At 34.6% G+C, this 17,253-nt stretch overlaps 2 pseudogenes; one reads left to right on the forward strand and one right to left on the reverse strand.

The window, feature by feature from the left end:
* Positions 1-634: 634 nt before the first annotated feature.
* LOC121392583 lies at positions 635-6,443 on the reverse strand (annotated as a pseudogene).
* Positions 6,444-10,717: 4,274 nt separating this feature from the next.
* LOC121392584 lies at positions 10,718-11,256 on the forward strand (annotated as a pseudogene).
* The last annotated feature ends 5,997 nt before the right edge of the window (positions 11,257-17,253 follow it).

Genomic DNA, 17,253 nt, shown 5'->3' on the forward strand with positions numbered 1-17,253 from the left:
TTATTCATTTGGTGCTAAAGCTCTCACAGATGTAGAGCATCCACTGACAAAATCCCTCAACTTATATTCCAGACTTTACTGTGAGACCTGGTGCAGATTGTCTTGTTCTAATTGTTTACTCGGCAACGTTATATAGCTGCTTATAAAGCTTCTCGTTTTGAGAAAGAACCTGGTCTAGGTAATTCCACACCTCGTAGTGATGTCTTCTCAAAAGATGGAAAGTTGCAGAAACAATAGATCTTCAGGCAGTTTAACCGGTGGTGCTGGTCTCACCAATATAACTCACCTGTTGAAGACAAAGCCTCTGCAAGAATGACTGTACATTCTCAATCAAGGATCCTGATAGCAGTGGTTTATACCACAGGTACTAGTAGTGAAGTATCTCCTGTAGAGACCCATGCTTTGAACTTTAATGGTAGTAATGATCATCTGAGAACTAGACTTAAAATGGAGAGTCAAGTTTGATATCATGTGATAGTCACGTTCACAACTTTATAATCTATTTGTATTTATCATAATTGTGTTTTGTTTTGTGTTAGTACTTGTGTAATTACCTCACTTTTATCATTTCCATAAACATTCATTATTTACCAATAAAAGTCATTTGCAAATAAGACTGGAAATCATAAATTATTTAAAAGAAAACGTTTTTTTGTTTCTTTCTTTGTTTTTTCTTCCAAGCCACACCTCCAATAACTGCCAAAACAACAATTACTAGTACAACTATCATTGATATTGAAAGAACCGATACCAAAATGGCCGAATTAGAGGAGGCTATCAGAAAATGTGAGCTGAATAATTAGATATAATTATCGGGTAACAAGAAGGGACAGGCTCACCTCGTGGTGGGTCTTTACTTTGAGCACGAGGCTGTACAGTAGACCAATCCAGTTCCTAATTAAAGAGGTGTGGTGGTTAAAATACTATATTCTTATTAGTACTTCTTTTGTTGGTCTATCTTCAGATTCTACATCATAAACCTTGACAGAAATAATGTCATGATTGTCTAAAATGAAAAGACCACACCCCTCATCTACTGATTTTATTCTTTGATACCTCTAAATCCCCTGTTGCTGCTGAGAACCCAAAGTAATAACCTGTTGGTAAGTCGATATCATTAGCAACAAGACAAGGGGTTCCAATCGTTCGTGTCATCAATACTCGTCATTACCTAGTAAAACCATTTTGACATGTATTATAACTAGTTTTTACAACTTACAATTACTTGTCTATTGATATAAGAGACTGCAACTCTTGTATTCATACATTGAGTTACAAATTTAGCCTGAAAATAAAGACATTATTTATCTAAACAAATAATAATTCTTACATGACAACCAGCACTTTGACTATGAGTAACCATCTCTATCATGATCATAATGTATTGCACCATCATTAACCATAACAGAAATATATGGATGTTCATGCTAGAAATTCATAAAATAAATACACCATACATTTAGTTTACTTACAGCATGTTCGCCATTATGATTACTATACTGTCAAAGAATATTGCTAGACCAACAAAATAATCCTTATTCCCAAATACAGGACCTAAAGAGTTAAAATATAGTTCATTTATACATTAGGCCTTCATATTGCATAGGAATTTCTGCTATAGTCATAATATCTGACCCATAATATTGCGGTCTTTAGTGTACCATAGAGCAAACCCATCACCAAGAGATTCTTTCCTGATCCATGGACATTAAAGTGAAGAATCATTTCCCAATTATGTATCTGTACAGGCTGAGATATAGGAAAAAAGAGGAAATATTATTATATATGTCACACCAATCTTACTATAGTGTTCCATAATGAATCCTTGTTTTCCTCTGAACGATCAGGATTTTAATCTGATATACTCGTTTGCCCTACAGTTTGAGCCACCAAATTCCCCAAATGGTATCTCAGTGGAAATCACCTGATAATCACATGACATACAGTATCAATTACTTACATCCATCCCTCTTCCTTGGTAAGGCTGAGAGAGAGAATGCTCTCTCTTAAAATAACCACCTTCAGCTGTCAAGGAAGATCTTGAAATTCTTCTCCAACGGTAAGGAGAGAAAGAAGTAAATACAATATCACACTCTTCATAGTAGCCATATGCTGTAGTGCTGACAGGATCATGCAGAGTGTGTGTGGCTCAGAGGTAATGATATCATTAAACTCAAAGTCCTCAAACATGGCCCTCTCAAGATTTTACTGAATACCAAGGTAAGTTTGGACAGTAAGTTCAATTAATCATTTTATGTAATTTATTATTTTATTAGAGCTGAACACAAAAATTTTAACATCATGCATTTAAACCAGCTCATAAATGTGACTTAGAAAAACTAGTTAATGTAAGGTTATAATATCTTAATAATATTCAATTACTATTGTAGCCACACCCCTTATTCCCATATTAGCCAAGGTTGGAAAGGACAGAGACAAAGGTAGAGGAAAACATAGCAAGGTTGAATATGAGAAGGTACGAGTACCGTCCAAAAAAACGAGAGAGGCCAGGAGAAGAAAGCGAGGAATTCGTACTCGTCGAGTGAACCCAGACGATCAGCCATGGATCCTTCGAGAACAAAAGAAAGGAGGAAAACAGTATGTGCCCCTTTCATTGGTAATGTAGTGATATATCATATGTAGGTTTTATAGGTCCGCAAAGAAGGTGGTATCAATAATAGTGCATCTTATTATCTTATGTCATTGGGTCAAGACAATACCTTTGAAGTCTATATCCTGTATCCAATTGGTTTGTGTTACCAGTGGTTACTGTAAATAAAATAATGGTTTATAAAATGTAGGTATGATTTTGGTCCCACCAGTAAATATAATTATTTAAATGATGAGAGGGCTGAAGAGAAGTTTTGGAGAAACGTAACAAAACATTAAATTATTTTCTCCATCCTGTCAGCAAAAGGATTAAAGAGAAAGAAGAAGGAAGTGAAGAGTCATTGAAGAAAAGACAAAGAAGGTAATAAAGATAAGTAAGGTATTATTATAACTCTTGTTTTGTATTTGTGATTTACAGCAACAGCACAATGACTCTGTAGGATGGTTCTCTTTCAGTTGGTGGAATGATGATTATGACTCAATAATACTTCATAAGTATTACCTCAAGAGAACCTACAACATCACAAAAAGTTAAGCTAAACCCAAACTGAAGAAACCTAAAAGTAAAAAGTGAAGAAATGACAGTGAAGCTGGGAAGAGACAGCCGAGGGTGGACATGGAGTCACAAGAAATGGACTATTTCTCAAGCTAGTAACTCTGACAAGGAGGAGGAAGAAGTTAGAGAACAGGGTAACTGTTTTTGAATGAAGTGTCCTCCTTTAGAAAGGCAGTCCAGGAACAGCCACGTGATGATGCTGAAGTAGAGAGAAAGGAAGATCAGGCATTGATAAAGTGTTTTGCTGATAAGTAGCTCATCGAAAGGAAGATTGACCTCCTGTAAAGTGGTAAGTAAACTAAAAACTAGAATTAAACTTATCTATTGTCAACGACCATTCTTCTCTTTTTAGGAAAGGAACTAAAGGCTTTAATGCATAAACAATTCAAGACACCAGCATTGATGATGATGAAACTGGAAAAGATAATACTTCAGCACAGATAACTTCAACCTACAAGTATGTGTCAATTAACAATGACATTCTGATGATTGAACTTTAGATACTATACCGTAAATCAAGTGAAAAAAATAAAAAGTAAAAAAGGGTTCAAGAGAGAGGCTGAAAGTTCACAGCTACCCTCATCACCCACTCCTCCTCCAGCTAAAAAATTGAAAACTGAGTCTCTTTCTGTCATAACAACCAGAAGAAGTTAAGAGAATATTGTTAGAAAACCAATGACATTGAAGCCCTTCTAAAGAAATTCATTAACTTAAAACAGAAATGACTAAACACAGATATAGTGAGAGTTCTTGCTAAGATAGTTTCAAGCTATAACCACAAATTGAGAGACTAGAAGTCAATGTAAAAAGTATTTATCACTTCAAGGACCTTAACAACACACACACTACATGTATTGTAAAATAAACAAACTAATGGTATATGTAAATGAAAGTATATTATGTGTCTAAAATAAATTTAGTCAATATTTTAATTTTGAAGAGGTCTTGGAATAGTACTGGAACGAGCATTTTATTATATTCCATACCTTGTATAAACCACGCTACAATAAAAATAATGTTACATAAAACATCGTCAGGAGTGATCTATTGTTTCCATGGTAACATACCTGAAATTCGTTATAAAATCCTGTAGAAGCTAACGAAGCATTATGTATTGGTGAATGAATCAGATGCTGAAGATGGCTGTGTTCCTTTCTCTTAGTATTTTTCTTGGTTTGGATTAATCTCAGTCTTAACTTTACGAGCTGGAGTCTACTTGTGAAAATTAAAATATAATTAAAGGGACATTACTCATTACTTTTTTGACAGGTTTTTTTTCCACTTGATGCTGTTGATTTAATTAAAGGGAGGGTCCCACCTTACGCATTTTGGCAGCTCGATCATTAGAGGAGGCAGGTCCAATGGCTTTTCTAACAGATAGTCATTATAACTTTATTGACAGGGACATAAGAGAAATTACCTCTTAGGAGTGGAGTTTTGAGGCTTACTACCAAACTTTCATTTCCATCACTGTTGTTTCAGCTTTAATTTGTTGCTAATAAATTGTTAAATGTAACATTCTTTGTGTCTTATGACTAACCCTTTTTAGTTTCTCTTCTTCTTAGCCTGATGGTAGTTGTCCCATCTGCTCTCCACATCATCAAGTAGCGCTGATCATTAACTATAAATGTCGAGAGTGATCGTCCTCCCATTGTTGTAAAATATTCTGTAATTTCTTCTCAGTCGTTGAGTAGAGAGAGAGAGAGAGAGAGAGGAGATTAAAAGGTATATGACAGAACAAACACCTTGGGTAACTCTTTGTTCACTTTCTGATGTTGACGTTGTTCTTGTAACAATTTTCCTCCTCTATTGTTCAAACGAGCAGGGTCATTAGCTCTATGCTGTTAATATAAAAAGTTATTATCATATTTATTTTTAAACAATACTTACATCCATCTCTTTCTTTTGTTCCCATAGCGACTCCCCTTTTTTCAAATTTTTAAAGATCTCATTATTGTCAGCATAAAACCTCTAATCCTATCAAGCTCACTTTCATGAGCACTCAATATATCATCACTGCACTCATCTAATATAAATATGCATCCATTTACCAGTTTATTATCAATCCATTTAGCATACCTTAAAAGCAGGTAAAACTCTTTTCGTTGATTTTCACCATAATAACATTTGTCCCATATTTCATGAAGTTGAACTCGAGTGGCTGTAATAAATTTCTCCAAATTGTCTCGTTTTTAAAATGTTCAAACGATCTACTTCAGATTGTAACTAAATTGATAAACAATATAATAAAATATTATAAATAAAACGATAGACTTGCTTCCTCAACACCCAAGTCTTGTAACCATGGTGATTGGAAAGGAAATCTTCACGAAATTCAACAGGAATATCTAATCGTTCCCAGAGTGAAATAACCTTTCTCTTAATTCATTAGCTTCATTTTCTTGTTCACTAGCAGCAGATTCCAACTAAAAATATATTAATAATTAATATCTTTATTTATTATATACTTACAGTAATGTAGTATTTCTCTCTAACTTTGACATGTTGTCCCTGAAACACAAAATGACTGACATCACCTTATAGAGCACAGATCCAAGATTGTCATGGGTGTGGGTCTCTAGTTCCCTCCAAATTGTACATTGGGTTTTTCTCGTATATTACGGAACTCTACTTGGCGTTGATCCTAAAATTTAAATAATTAATTACCAATAAAAATATAATTAAAATACCTTAGTAGATTCTAATTGTTCTAACTCTTTTTCTGTAGTTTTGTAGATCACCTTCTGAAGGTACATTTTGTTCCTGCCATTTTTTACTAATTACAGGTTTATCTCCTAAACTCTGACACAAAGCTACTTCCATTTTCTGTTAGCCTCTTTAGTCGTTTCATGCGATCATGTTTAATCTTGTTTAAGAGCATCTACTCTTTCTCTGAGCAGCCGTTCTTTTTCTAACATTGTCTTGGAGTTAATTTCATCGTGCTACCAAGAAGAGGAGACATGTACAATCATAGTATTACAATGTATATATTTACTTGATTAGATAACTGCAATAATTGTTCTAATTGTTTCAGTTCTAAGGAGCAAGAGTTTAATACTGTCTTCCATTCTCTTTTTTAAAGCTTTTCTCCTCTTCTAACATTTCTACCAAGAGTACAGAGAGATGCTGGATCATCTTGTCTCTCCTGTCTTTCTTGAGGTGGCTGTTCCATGCCAATAGCTTCCCATGTCTTAGCAAATTCTGGTACAGACTCGTGATTAGCTAGTAGATGAAGACTCTGCTTGATAGCCGCTACTTCATCTGCAAGAGTCGCCATGTTCACTTGTTCAGTTACCTCTATTTTTTTCAAAAGCCGTTTACCAAAACCTTCTGCGCATGCGCAATTAGCTAATAAAAATTAATTATGAATAATAATTACTATTAATAATAGCAAATTTACTAAACAGCCATCAACTACACACACAGCATCAATACCTGCAATGCTAATAAAACAATATGTACTAACTACTTTAAAATGTATAATTGAGTTCCCTTTAATCAATTCAACATAATTAGCAGGAAATAACCCATTACTTCCATCTAGTTGTCGAGTACCTCTCCACCATCCTCGTCAATTTGTTTCAATATCAATTATAATCTCATCAACATCAAAACTAATCTCTGTTTCATCCTCTGTAAAATGGAGGGATAATACAATATGGACAGATGAATGAATAGCGAGTGGTTTAAATGGACAATTAACTTACCTGCTTCATAATCATATTTTTCTTGCTGTTAACAACCCTGAATTAATTAAGTATTTAAACATCACATGACAATCATATGACATTACTCACTTGAGGCTGGTCTTGAACATCCTCGTAAATCTGTATATAATGGATATTGTCATATATTATTTGCCTGCCCATATATGGTCATACCCTTCTCCTTGCTGCTCAGTATAAGCATCTTCTAATTGGCTGTAAGTTTGCTTCTGTTGTCTTCTCAACATCATCATATATTTGATCAGCATCATAACTCTCGTCAGGTTCAGGTTCATACAGAGGTTCAGGTTCTGGTTCTGGTTCATACTCAGGTTCAGGTTCTGGTTTCATACTCAGGTTCAGGTTCTGGTTCATACTCGGGTTCAGGCTCATACTCAGGCTCAGGTTCATACTGAGGTTCAGGTTCAGTTTCTACTGGGGTTCAGGTTCATACTGAGGCTCTGGTTCTGGTAATGATCATAGTAACATATATATAACACTTGTATTATGTACCAGGTGGTGGTGGTCGCTGTTTGGGTTTAAGTTTGGGAACAATACGTGGTGGCTCTTGACGCTGCTCTTCAGCTTTTCTTTTCAACCCAGCTAACTTGCCTCTTACTCCCAGAAGATACACTGCGATCCTTTAATAATTAGTTTAATGATATCAATTATAACAAACAAATACTTTGAGCCCGTCTTTGTTGAGCGTTCTGTTCTTTCTTCGTTCCAATTGAGAGTCCCACCTCCTGTTCTTCTCTTTTTTAGTCACTTTTGCTAAAGACAAGTTCATAGACACCATCAAATGTATTTACTTACTAAACGACTTTCAGTTTCTTCTTCTCCTCTCCTGTCTTTGTTGGTCTGATTCTCTCTTTCTAATAAATTGTTTTTATCAACATACACATACCCAAACAACGACTTACTTCTGTTCATCAATTTGTCTAGCTCTTTGCTTGGACATTTCCTCTCTTTCGACGACCCTCTTCTTTCTGCAAGAATACAATGACCAATAGGAAAATAACTTAACTATTCTCACCTCTCTTTGTCTTCTTTCAATTTCTTCTTGCTTCCTAGCTTCTTCTGAAGCTTCTTTTCTCTGGCAACACGTTGTTCTTCTTCCCTCTTCATAAAAAAAAGGACATGTAGTCATAAATAATAATAAAGTAGAAGAAGTCAATTTTGTTATGCTAACATTCCATGTTACCCATAACAAACACAGCTAAGTGGATATAGTTTATTCAGTAATACCTCTTGTTTACTCCAAAACTCATCTCGAGTTTTACATTGATTTCTTGTTGTGGTTAGCTTTTTTATAAACTGAACCCTAAATAACAAATAACAAAGCTACTGGTTACAATTACTGACAAAATTATTGTGACCTACTATTTGTCCTTGTTCTGGGATTGCTTTTGGCTTTCTCTTTGTGAAAACTGAAATTTAGCTCCTAAAGATATGACAGGATTCATAAATACACACACCACACACACACACACACACACACATTAACCTGATGACTTAGCTACTTTGTCTAAAATTGTGTCACTATCAACCATCATCTTCATTACGAGCATTTATAGTTACATGAGCACCCTGTGTAACAATGTGTATTAAATGACACACACAATAAACAACCTACCCTCAAGAATCTAGCAACATCATTAACATGTCGAGCACATACACCTTTTCTAGACGTAGGTACTCCTTCTCCCATCTATCAACATGTAATAACATGTCACATGACAGTCACATGATATCATGTACCCAGTTAATAAGAACATATTTGGGGAGTTGCGTGTTAGGATCAATGACACGTACAAACGCATACATCGCTTTGCCACCATTAAGCTCCTCAGCTACATCCTCGAAGCCACCATCTATAAAGAGAGTTAAAATGTTTTTATTATATGTAATTCTATTCTTATACTTACTGCCGCCCGTTTCTACTACCTTTTAACTCGTTACTATTCCCTTCATAGCCAAATACAGCCCTAGAGAGAGGACTAGAGATACTGCGAGATCAATTCACTTACCAAGTAGTGTCTGAGTCATCCTTCAAAACATCTTCATAAGCTGCTTTTTTAACGCTGAGCCGTTCTTATTTAAGTTTACAGACATCTTTAGTCCTTAGTGATCAGTCAGAGCCCCTCACAACGTTGTAGTGTCACGAAAATTTGGTCCCGGGGTAGGTCCAAATTTTGTAATGAAAAGGCTGCAAAATTAAATGATATTAATTAATAATTTGGCAAAGAACTCAAATCGTTTTATCACTTCTTAGTGGTGTGTACTTAAATGGAGAGCTTTAGCCACCTGGGAAATTTTGCATGCAAAAATCCTAGGCCCTGTCATGGCAAATTTGTTCCTAGTTAAAATTGGACCTAGGTCCAATTTATTGCAAGTTAAATTAGACCTAGGACCAAATTTGCTGCCTAATTTGGACCTATACTGCAAAATTTGTTTCCTAGAGATAGGTCCATTTTTCGCAGCGAAAAATTTGGTCCTAGGTCTACGTTAGGCAGGTCCTATAGCTATTTTGATCTGATTATAATAAGATTTAGTATTTAATCTAAATAAAGATGATACATATTATGTAATTATAGATTATATGATATAGGTAATGCTAAAATCAATTAAGAGTCTTTACACAAGTGTCACACATCCATGATTTGTGCTCTTGTTCTCTGCCAAAAGCACTTGGGACTTCAAACACAATCTTCATATATCAGTCTTTATAGCCTTCACACTTAATCATTCCCCCCCTTCTGCTTGATGACACTTGTATGTAGTATACTCTGAATTATTTTAATAACAGCAACACATTGTTTTCCTTCCTTTTTTACTGCTGGCAGGGGAATGGGTTAATTGTCTTATTTTCAAGACATTGATATCATATATATAACACTATTATAAATATTGTAAGATAGTAATAAGAAATTTAAAAAAAATATATTACAAACTTGTCCTGGTTTGTTCTCATAGTACACTTTTCCTCCTCTCAATGCTAGTTTGCCAGCCTTTTTTTTCCAAATGCTTCTCTTCCTGTTAGCAGGACAATCTAAGGAATAAGTTCCATTTTCTATTTATATTAGTTTAATTACTTAATCAGTTAGGTTCACATCTCTCTGCTATGACATTGCTTTTTGACAATTTGAAAACTTCCCCAAGTGATTAAATCTCTCCATTTAAGTACACACAGCCTAAGAAGTGATAAAAGGATTTATATAGGACGAATTCCATTTCTCTTTGCCAAATTATTACAGGTCCAAATATTGCAAGACGGAATTAATTTTGCAGCCTATCGTTGCAAATTTGGACCTAGGTCCAAATTTTGCAACCGGGCCAACTTTTTCGTGACAGACCAATTTTCACTAGGAACAATTTGTCATGTCAGTAGGCTTGTCAAGACAATTACTATCCTACCTAATTTGTCCCACCAGATAAAATATTGCCAAATTATTTTATCCTAGGATAAATATTGCTGCACAATTTTGTCCTACCTGCACAAAATCTATACTAGGACAAAAAATACCATTCTCTGTAGCAATATAGATTATGTGAATTTTGTTCTATAATAATTTTACTTAATAATGACAAGCGTGAATCTCTGAACAGTATATCATGTGCCAGAAGACTTGAATTAGTTATTTTGCGCAGCAAGGACTATTCGGTTTTGGAGACGCACGTAGTTACAAAATTACAGGGTGGGATAAAAAAACAGCTAGCAATTTTTGCTCCTAGGACAAAAATTAAAATTCGCGTGACCGTCACTACTGTCAGTCCAGGATGCATCAAGCAGAGTTCTAAGATCTATTTTGAGCTCACAAAGATCTATCTTTTCTTTCCCAATAAGATGGTTTTCCATCCAAAACCCCCCCCCCCCTTGACATCAACAGTAGTGACAACTGAGGCAGTCATTGAACGAGAGCTGAAATATGGTGCTCACAATTATCATCCTATACCAGTGGCCATTACTAAAGGGAGGAATATATGTGTGGGATGTTGAGGGACGACAGTATGTAGATTTTCTGAGTGCTTATTCTGCTCTCAATCAAGGCCATCGTCATCCTAAGATTGTAAAAGCATTGAAAGATCAATTGGAGCATTTAACACTTACTTCAAGAGCTTTTATTCCGATGCCCTTGGAGAGTTTGAGGAGTATATGACCATGTGTTTGGTTATGATAAACTCCTTCCAATGAACACTGGAGTAAGGCTATAGACCTGCCATTAAGCTAGCTAGACGATGGGGGTATGATGTCAAAGGCATTCCACTTAACAATGCTAAGTGATATTTGTTGAGGGGAACTTTTGGGGCCGATCTATAGCAGCTGTATCCAGCTCATGTGATCCAGAAAGTTATATGGCTATGGTCCTTTGTCCAAATTTTTGAGATATTCCATATGATAATTTAGAGCTCTTGAAGTAAATACTATTGTTACATACTATAATTATTCAAGATGTATTCTTTTTTTAGAGGCAGTATCTGATCCCAATGTAGCTGGGTTTATTGTGGAACCTATCCAAGGAGAAGCTGGTGTGATTTTCCTCAAGAGGGATACTTAAGAGAAGCATGGCGCACTCTGTAAGAAAACAATGTAATGAAGAAATGCACAAAGTGTCTAATTTACTTCATATTTGTGTAGGTATTGTTTATTGCTGATGAAGTACAAACTGGACTTGGAGAACTGGAAGTATGACATCATAATGACATCATAAAATTACATTTTATTAATAGATTGCTAGCTTGTGATCATGAGAAGTTAGACCTGATATTGTGGTATTGGGAAAGGCTTTATCTGGTGGAATGGTTTCCATAAATACAACAAAAATAGCATCTTCTATTAAATACTTTTATAGTATCTGCTGTATTAGCTGATGATGAAGTAATGCTCACCATTAACCAGGTCAACATGGCTCAACTTATGGTGGTAATCCTCTTGCTTGTAAAGTAGCTATTGCCATATGAAGGTATAACTCTTTGTTACATTCAATAGTGATAACATGTAATAATAGGTTATTGAAGAAGAAAAATGGCAGAAAATGCTGCTAAATTAGGTCCAATTTTGCAACCAGAACTATTGAAGTTGCCATCTTCTATTGTCTCATGTGTTCGTGGGCGGGGCCTGTTCTATGCTCTTGTTATCAAAACCACAATCAAATGGTAAAGCTACCTACTAATATACATATCTACTCCGCCCACTTTAGGTGCCACTGCTTGGGATGTTTGTTGTTTGGAACTACGCAATAGAGGATTATTAGCCAAACCAACTCATAATGACATCATTAGATTTGCCCCACCTCGCATTATTACCGAGTCAACAACTCCTAGAAGCTGTTGATGTCATTGAAGAAACCATTAACTATGTCAAAAACTAAGCCTGTATCATCCAATTAATTGAGTAATTATTATAACTAAATAATTATATAATAGTAAGAATCTTTAAAGGATTTGATCATAAAACAATAATATTTGCTCACAAAATAATAATGATTGTTTTGATTAAAGGAGCAATTATATAATTAGTATTTTTGTATAATAAAAGTAAACAAAAAAACATGCAAATTTTACAAAACAAATAACTATAAATTTTTGGAAAAATTTTTTAAGAAAAAGTAATTTCTTTAAAAATAAACTAGTAATTTCCTTCCACCTCTTACCTTGTGTACATGTACATGTATAAACATCACTTATATGCATATTAATAAAGGGTGTGGTCCCAAGTCATCTCTGCTCTCTCTTCCAATCATTGGTAGATGTGGGTACATTTTCGATCCATGTAAATGCAGCATTCTCATTTGGCCATTTTGACTGGTGGGTGTGGTCACTGGTTCACTAGTACTTTTTACTTCCTGGGGTAGCAATAGATAATGAAGAGGTGTGGCCTGTTTATTTTATCAATCCGAGTGATTCTTCGTTCATCACCTCCATGTACCATATCTTCTGTAAAACAATGGCACATATAAATAGAATTAATAAAATACAATGGCTGCATAAAGAACAACAAAAAGCACACATACCAGTAAAATAAGTTTGGGTCGGTAGCAATCATTACCAGTTGACTCTTTTTATTAATTACAGGAGGTGTGGCTTTCTTTGCAGCTCCTCCTCCTCCTCCACCACAAAACGTAGTATTTACTTTTTCCTCCAGATGGACAGAGGTGTGGTTACTGTTACTAATCAAACTACAACTGCTCCCATTTACTGCTCCCATTGCTTTTTGATCAACACAGGGGAAGTGGGTAAAGAAATGTCGAAAAACAAGGAAGAGAAGAGGTTGTCTGTGCTGTGTTGTATAGGTTGTGGGTCAGTCCAAGGGAGGGGGTAAATGTGTCAGTATTGTATCTAGGGATATGTAATGTGTTGCATAGTACGCCCCCATTAATTGCATAGCAGCAATCTTGTAACCATGGCAATTATCAAAACACAGTAAGCATTACCACATTGACATACCTGTTTCCAGAAACTTGTAGACTTAGTAGTTCTTGAGGTGGGTGTGCTCCCAATGTACAGCAGGTGCATTAGGAACTGCCTGTATTGAATTTAGGAGGTGAGGTTTTAGCTGTTTGGGTGTCCCTCTCCTGTTATCATATTTTCCATCAGTGATGCCATTAAGTTGCTGATATATCAGAAATAAATTATTAAGTAATAATAACTATTAATAACTTACCATTAGAACATTGTGTGTGGCTGAGGGCAGTCCCTGACAAGTCAAGTTTGTTGGAAATGTGTAGCCTCCTATATATTGTTTTAGTGACATGTGTTTCATAAGATCAAGGTTTTTCACATTACTATATCGTCGCTGTCTGCATGCAAAAACTGAGGAATGCGTTCTTTCGTGTTTTTTTGGATATGAAACATCCAAGAAGTTATGTGTGGTCTTTTTTCTTCCATAGTAAAATCAATGACTAAATGTCCTCTACAGCACACCTGTTAGAATAGGTAACAAATTCTAAGTGGCGTATTACAAATGCAGATAATACATAGTTTAATAAACATTGTTTGGTTACTGTAATATAGCAATTAATCAAGTAATAAAACAGTTATAGACTGCGCGTAAGTTTGAAAACTTTTGAACATCTTTTGATCTCAACTAAGGCTATTGAAAGACCACACCCAACTCATTATGATTAAAACGGTTTGTTATTGTACGTGCGGGTGTAGAGTCAAGCAGGTTAAAACACCTTGGTCATGACAACCCGACAAACTGATTTGTTTTTTTGTGTATTTTCACATTGGAGTAAAATGGTATAACAACTGCTAAACTAAACAATGATGTTATAATCATGGCTACACTTCAAAAACCCGCACAAAATCTTGTTAAATACAGCTGCTAACGTGGGTGTGGAAGTTAAAAAAAAAAAAAAAAAAATAAAACACAAACAGAAAATTACAAAAAAAAAAATTTTTATAAAATAATCACTAAAAAAAATTTTTAAAATGAAAAAAAAATAAGTGGATATAATTTGTTTTTTTAAAGTCATGTCCTTTTAAAAAACAATTAACTACATGTTGTTTGTAGTAAAAATAAAAAAAACATTTTTTAAAAAAAAAAAATATAAATTTAAAAAAAACTACCTAATTAAAAAAAAAAAATGAAAAGAAAATAACTAGGGTTTATTTAAAAAAAAAAAAAAAAACAAATTTTTTTTGTGTTTTTATTAATAAAAAAAAAGTAAAAAAAAAAAACATTGCGCTCATTTTAAAAAAAAAATTAAAAAATTTAAAAAATAATTTATTAAAAAAAAAAAAAAAAACAAATAATAAAAAAAAAAAAAAAAAATAAAAAAAAATAATTTAAAAAAAAAAAAAAAATAATCACAAATTTTAAAAAAAAAAAATTTGACATACCTCTCCCCACTGAACTACAAATTGCAAATCAGTTTGGTATTCTTTCCAAAAAACTTGTTAACTAATAGGGGGAGGACTCTTTGAGAATGTTTTTGAAAGTCCGTGACAAATTTGGTCCAGCACTTCTCATGTTGTGGTTCGTGTTTAACAAGGGGAAGTAGGGGGGGGGGGGTGTTTTGTAGCCCGCCTCCAGTATTTTGGTATTATTAGGGAAGACTAGTCTGTTTCTTTACTTTTATCTGATGAGGCAGTTTCATAGTCTAGTTCGTGTTACAGCTTCAGGACACTCAATTTCGTTGGACCGTTTTGGTGATATGTTTGGGATATCATTCTACCTAAGATCATGTTGGAAAACGTAGAGCCCCCTACATACTATGTCTTGAAATACCATTTGATTCGTAAGCTAACCATGTAATGCTAAAAAAGGAAAGAGAGAAAGAATAAGTCCAATATATGTATTTTACTTACTGTATCTGCCAGAATCTTTTTGAATTACAATACAAAACACGCCATTTCATGGAAGTTTTCCATACAAAATTTGGTCCCATAAGTTTATTCTTCTCCAACTCCTTTCTATAAAAAGACAAAGTTGATACAGTGGCACATGTTAACACCATGTCCTTAATGTCAATATGGTACCTGTGTTGTTTAGTAGCGCTGAGTTCTTGAAACAAAGTGCAATAGACGATATTCAGGTGCCCAATCCGAATGTGACAATGTAGGTACATTGTTATGTATACTGCAAAAGAAAAAAAACATTTTTGAAATTCTATAAATCATTCTGCATGTAAATCTCCATTTGCGATACACTATTGATATTACAGTCTTATTACCATTACATTTATAATACATTTTTTTATACTAAATATATAATCTGTTTAGAGTTTTATCTGAAGGAATGCTGGCTGGCCCTTGATAGGCCCTGCCGCTGTTAGTGGTACACTCCCTTTATGTCAAGCAGTTTTAACACAAACCTTAGGGTGGTACTGGGCTGGTCTTGGAAGTGAGGCAGAGCTCAAACTAGGATAATGTAAACAATTGGTATAGTAAATATGGATGCCAGAGCCTCTTGAGTCTCTTCAAAGCTCTTGAAGAGTTCAATCCCCCTGTCTGGGATGGATAAGGCTTAAAGCAATGATTTTGGCTTTTCTTAAGAGCTTTTCCCGGGGTACAGATTCCCCTCCCTGATAGTCCCAAATATGAATACCCTCAGAACCTATTCTACTTTACCTCAAGAATCTACCTTATCAGAAAGAGGCTGTGACATTAAGAGCATGCCAAGACATTTAGGAGTAAGTAAACTGTAAACAAGGGCTCCTAGCTACCTAAATACATACCAGTATGTCCTATTATTATGTAAGAGATGTATATTACTACTAAATGAAAAGTTTAATGTCCTTAAAGACACAAAAATTTGCAACCATTCTTTGAAGGTCGCTCTCCCCCCTATCAAGTTCCAAAGATAACATAGTTTTAGCAGGAGGAGAACAACACCCCAAGTTAACAGATGGTATTTCATGCAATGAAAGTGTTTTAACTGTCAGCAAATTGTCAAAGAACATTTCTTAACATAGGATACATAACATGTTAACAGTTATTTACCATTAATTTATATACATGTAAATTATATACATATAAATATGCATTGTTTTACTACTACAAAGACATACTTTGGATAGGAAGTCATTCCAGATCCATGATGGGCAGGAATAATGTGATCACATCGACACATTGGGAATACACCCACTGATGAGGAGTGAGGGGCCGGGGGTCCATAGGGGTAGTGGGCGGATAAGTGATGGTGTGAGTGGGTGATCATACGGGTGATATTCCATGTCTGTGTGTTGCAATTGTCTACTACTATAGTGACATTTTGCCATAATGTAACAGGAGCTGAGGGCGGGGCAGGTTTTGCCGGCTAACAAACAGTTTTTGATCCCCTATAGTGGTATAATAAACAATAATATTTAAAGAGCCACCCAAAATTTGATAAAGTTTTAAAATTTAAAAACTGATAAGAAATAGTGCAGTTTGAATTCAAAATAAAAGCTGTTGCTAGCTGTCTCTATCATAATAATGTTTGCTTAAGTAGAAATGTTTTATTTTTTAATGTCCTGTTCTTTGCACTGCATTGCTATTACCCACAACACACAGTCAAAGCACCATTGTAATCCTGTATCATATCATGCTGGCCATTTCTAGGAGTTCAAGATCTTAATAATAATAGTTGCAGTGTCAAAATGTTTTGTGGTAAGTGACTATGTTTGGTTTCTATTGGATAATTGAAGATGGAAGTCATAACTATGGTCCAGCAGAGAGTCCCCAGTTTTAATATATGTTGGTCAGCTGTAAAATATAGTCTATATATATGTTGTATTTTTCCTACATGCATTATTACAGTAAAATATATAAAATTTATCATGATTTGTACACAGACTTACATAATCAACTTAAACTATAGCTCACTGAATGACAGTTAGTAATTTCAAGAGGAAGCTGCAAGAAAAGAATAAAAGAGAGAAAAAGAATTAATATATT

The sequence above is a fragment of the Gigantopelta aegis genome, unplaced genomic scaffold (genome assembly GCF_016097555.1).
Source record: "Gigantopelta aegis isolate Gae_Host unplaced genomic scaffold, Gae_host_genome ctg4114_pilon_pilon, whole genome shotgun sequence".
NCBI classification, from domain to species: domain Eukaryota; kingdom Metazoa; phylum Mollusca; class Gastropoda; order Neomphalida; family Peltospiridae; genus Gigantopelta; species Gigantopelta aegis.